We start from the raw sequence: 4,939 nt of genomic DNA, 5'->3' as shown, positions 1-4,939 counted from the left end.
AAGTCCTAACCCTAAAACAGCCTCTTGACCTTGTGGGTACCAGAAAAAGGTCCCCACAACGCATAATGTTCCTAATCTTTCTATCTGTGTGGGGATATTTTGTCCCCACAAAAGGTAGTATTACAAGTTCACATACACATACACACACACACACACAAATACACACACACTGAGTTCTCCTAAAAAAAATAAACATGAAACAAACAACAACACAGTCCACTTGATGACCCCACAAACATGGCAAAACAGTGAAGAGGAACTGGCTCAGAAGCTCAGGGGAGCAGTAACAAGAGAAACACATCACAGGAGAAGAGAAGTGCCTCTGTCCAGGCATACTGCAATATTCAAATTAAAAACACTGAAACAAAATGTCCTAAAGGTTTTACCTGCAAAACCTGAAGACCACGTCAGAAATTCAAAACTCAAAACCACGGTTCCGATGTACCTGCAGGCGTTGAATAGTTTGGGACTACCTTATCATAAATCCTGGAAACCCATTCAAAGACAATGTAAAACCTGTTATGTACACATGTTAAACATACAATGCCACACCCCCCCCCCCCACCCCCTCTCCCTCCAACACCACACACACACACACACACATTCCCTTGGAACTGCTTGGCACACAAACACCCTGTTTCCATGCAAATGCTCTTAATATAAGCCAATGCAATTAAAGGCATTGAACATGGAGGATACAAGACACACCGGGAAGCAACAATGTCTATATTTTAGCACTGGAGGCTTTTCTTTTTGAAGATTGTTTTGCGGTTGAACTTCAAAGAAAACCTCAAACGAAGAGAGGGGATTACACCGCATGAAAAGAGGATTAAATGTTTTCTCGTCATTAGACGTGGACAATATTTATTTTTTTCGCGCGATATTCCAAGACACTGTTCTATTTTCATGCGTATGAAGAGGCAAGGACACAGAGTGTGAGGGCAGAGATTGCACAATGTAGTGATTCAGTACTCATTCACCTGGTGATTCTTTGCTCTTCCTGCTCGACCTTGAGTGGGGATAATGGCCACGCTTCCCCAAAGAAAGGAATGATAGGTAAGGGGTTCTACGCATGAATGGCTCACATACTCGTATGTATTGTTGTTATTGTAAAGTTTCGACCACGTCGTCTTCACCGGATTTCTAAGGGATTTTTTTTCTTCCTTCCTTTGCTTCAGTTCCTTATTGTTATCTTTCACCTGCTCCTATGACTGACTGTGTATTCATTCTTAATTTCCTTCTTGCTTTCTTGCAAGAACAACAAACAGGCACACAAACACATGCACGCACACGCACACGCACACACACACACACACACACACAAATGGAAAAGCATTGTCAATCATACAGTAGGTGAGTAGAAACATTTGGTTGCCAAATCAAATACGTCATTTTGGAATATCACCATGACACTGGGGTTGACACCACTACACACAACTGGATATTAAATGGTTAAAACTGAATTAAATTAAGCAAATGATCTGTTGTTTAATTTGCTAAATGTCTATAGTCAATACTCTCCAAAATCCATTACAAAAACACTTCACTGTCAATGACAGCCAATACTGAAAAAAATTCAAGTCACCGGTTATCGTCTATTGCCCCCATGTTTTAGCTACGGCTCACGTTCATCTGAAGCTGAAGGCTGCTCTTCTCCCCACCAGTGACTCAAACACACCACGAGGTCTTGTAACAATGTCCTCAGGCATGTCCTGTTGACGCACGCAGTCCTGTAGAAAACAGTCACACAAAAACAAAGAAAACAGCCAAACAGCCAAAACGGCAGATCGTGTCACTGTGACTTGATCAAATATAACCTTGGGCTTACCGCTCACTGTTGTAATTACAAACAGCAATGCAAAGGTAGATGTTCTAAGAACAGATGTATAAAAGAGTTCTCAGAACCATTTGCTATACGAGTAAAAGGTTTAACAAGCTTTCAGACAGAAGTGTTTTTGTCTGCAAATTATGCATCTTTACAGAAGCATGTGTTGTACAGCATATCTTGATTCATACTTCAATACTGTACACATATTAAAAAGTTACATGATTTATGGTACGAGTTGGGTCAATGCTGAAAAGTATCACCGGGTCCACCTGCCTGTGGGTAATGCAATAGAAAAGTAATCATGCTGTGCTGGATCAGGTCATGCCAGCCTATTTCCTGCTCTCTAGTTGGAAATGGGGTCCTGAATGTATGGTCCTGCCCTGTGATGTAAATAGAAGGCAATTTTGGGCATCGGTAGGCACCGTTTCCCATTGACTTCAGGTAAAAAAAGGATTTGTAGACTCCCTAAAGACCTTAAATTCCCCATTTTTCCTTCTTGCCCTCCAATTCCTTAACTGTAGGAGACAGAATGGCTGACCCTAACCGTGTGTCGCACAGTTGCAGATTAAAATCTTTGATCGTAAATACACTGCTGTGAAAAAGTACTTTTCCTCGTCCTGATTTCCTCAATCATTGCATATTTTCTGATCTTTAGACATGTTACATTTGACAAAGGGAAACTCTAATGACTATTTAATTTATTTACTGAAAAAAGTTATCAAACACCCATACCACCCATGTGAAAAATTAATTGCTCCAAAAGTTATTCAATCAACCAATTAAACCAAATGTAATTGATAATTACATACAGCTGATTGAACAGAGCCAGGCTTGACTGCAGCCAGCCCTGTTGAATCTAAACCTCACTCATATTGAACCTTACAATCAGAGTAAAGTAGTCACCACAACATTTTTACAAGCACACTATGTCATGACCAAAGGAAATTCCATAAGAGATTAGGTAAAACCACAGCGAGTCCTTGATTCTCTTATGAATACACTCTCTTTGAGCCGTTATCTCCAAATGGAGAACACAGTGATGAAATATCCTGGGAGTGGCCGGCTAAAATTTCTCCAACAACTCATCCAGGAAGTGACAAAAGATTCCAGAAGAGCATCCAAAGAACTGCAGACCTCTGTAGCCTCAACAAAAGTCAGTGTTCATGACTTCACAATAAGAAAGAGACTGAGCAAAAATGGAATTCATGGGTGAGTAGCAAGGCAGAAACATCTGCTAACCAAGAGTGCTCGTCTCACATTTACAAAACAGCACCTGGATAATGGCCAAGACTTTTGGGATAATGTCTTATGGACAGATTAGTCAAAAGTGGAACTTTTTAGATGACATGGTTCCCATCATTTATGGCGTAAAGCAAATGCAGCATTTCACAGTAAGAACGTCATACAAACATGGTGTATGATGGTGGTGGTAGTGTGATGGTTTGGGGATGCTTTGCAGCTTCGGGACCTGGACAACTTGCAGAATTGACCATTATTGAAGTAATCAGGAATTTTGCTCTGGACCAGAAAATTCAGTCATCATGCTGAAGCATAATCGGGTTATGCAGCAGCATAATGATCCAAAACACAAAAAATGTCTGAATGGGTGAAAAGAAACACAAATTAAGTTTTGGAGTGAATTTGTCGAAGTCCTGACTTGAACCCAATAGAGATGTTGTCGCATGACTTATAAGGAACAGTTCATGCTTGAAAACCAAATAATGTGTCTGAATTAAAGCAGTTCTGCAAGAAAGAGTGGGCTAAAATACCTTCACGGAAATGTGAAAGGCTGATAGAAAATTAAAGTGTTTGCAGTTATTGCTGCTTCAGGGGGAAATTATTTTTTCATGTAGGTGATAAGGGCTATTAACCTTGTTGACTAAATTAATTAAATAATAATTTAAAATATGTGTTGTGCTAACTCGGTTTACGATTGTCTAGTATTACATTTCGTCATAAGAACTGTAACCATTCAGTGCGACAAATATGCAATAATACAGGAAACCAGTAAGGGGGCACATATTTTTTTCATGGCACTGTAACTTTTTTTTTCTGAAAATTAAAAATGAACTCTGGAATAAATAGGTCTTGTGCATTATGCATTCAATTACAAATGTGGTGAACACACATTTAATTATTTATATATGTATTCGCATTCTTGTTTTATATTCAGACTGAATTCATCTTGGCTTATTTAAGCTAATGCCACCTTTAAGTCAGGGCCAATGACTTCAAATGTGCTTCTTATTTTGTAATCACTAATAATTTTCTTCCTTGTCAACATTTTACATCTACATAAATCTCAGATACATTTGTTAATTTAAAATTCATTAATATGGGAGGCCTCCGTGTAATGTGACTTTTACAAAGGGGTCATTTCTGGAATTTACAATATACAATTATCCATCAGCAACATTCTTCTCACAAAGTACTTTTGGAAGGGTATTTATAGAGTGTATGCAACCAAAATGGCCTAACAAGACATGATTTTTGTTTTCCTTCATATTATTTGGATTTTTCTGTAAAAAAAAAAAGCACTGCATGGGAATTAATTTGTTTTGTATAGTTCATGAATTAAAACTTGATTCAGTGACTGAGAGTTGTTTTTTTTTTCTGAATAGCTTTGCAGGGAAAATACAGTCTGGTCTCAGCGTGAATTTGTTGGGACCTGTGCTCCTGAATAGATTGGCAACTGTACTGAATACTCTCCATTTGTGAATCACTTGTTCTTTACCTGTTATGTTATCACCTGTCTATATATATATATAGCAAAAGTCTGATGAAGGGTTGCAAGAGGGGTTATCAATTGAGTAAACATGTTTAATCTGTTTAATTTTTTTTTTTTTTTTTTAAACAGGGTAGTGAAGAAAAATGTCAAAATCACCATCGGGTTCAAAGAGTTAACTGATGGATGTAGTAAGAGTAGACTTGCCTTTTCACAAATGGCTTATTTTTGGCTGAATAAATAATGACAAAGCAAAATGTGTGAGCGTTATGAGTTACATGAGGTTAGATTTGTCTACTGTTGGGACTGTTAGGTATGGCTAGGTGAGGGTTAGTCATGTCCTAGTATGTGAAACCATACAATTGAAATAGTGTACTTTCTTTTCT

At 38.3% G+C, this 4,939-nt stretch overlaps 1 long non-coding RNA gene across 1 annotated transcript; it reads left to right on the top strand.

Moving 5' to 3' along the window:
• Positions 1-601: 601 nt before the first annotated feature.
• On the top strand, positions 602-4,657 carry LOC135259696 (uncharacterized). The gene is made up of 2 exons (XR_010331355.1): positions 602-1,056; positions 2,840-4,657. It is a non-coding gene; the product is annotated as an uncharacterized LOC135259696 (long non-coding RNA).
• The last annotated feature ends 282 nt before the right edge of the window (positions 4,658-4,939 follow it).

This window comes from Anguilla rostrata, chromosome 7, assembly GCF_018555375.3.
Source record: "Anguilla rostrata isolate EN2019 chromosome 7, ASM1855537v3, whole genome shotgun sequence".
NCBI classification, from domain to species: Eukaryota; Metazoa; Chordata; class Actinopteri; order Anguilliformes; family Anguillidae; genus Anguilla; species Anguilla rostrata.
This window is presented reverse-complemented; position numbering and strand designations above follow the sequence as displayed.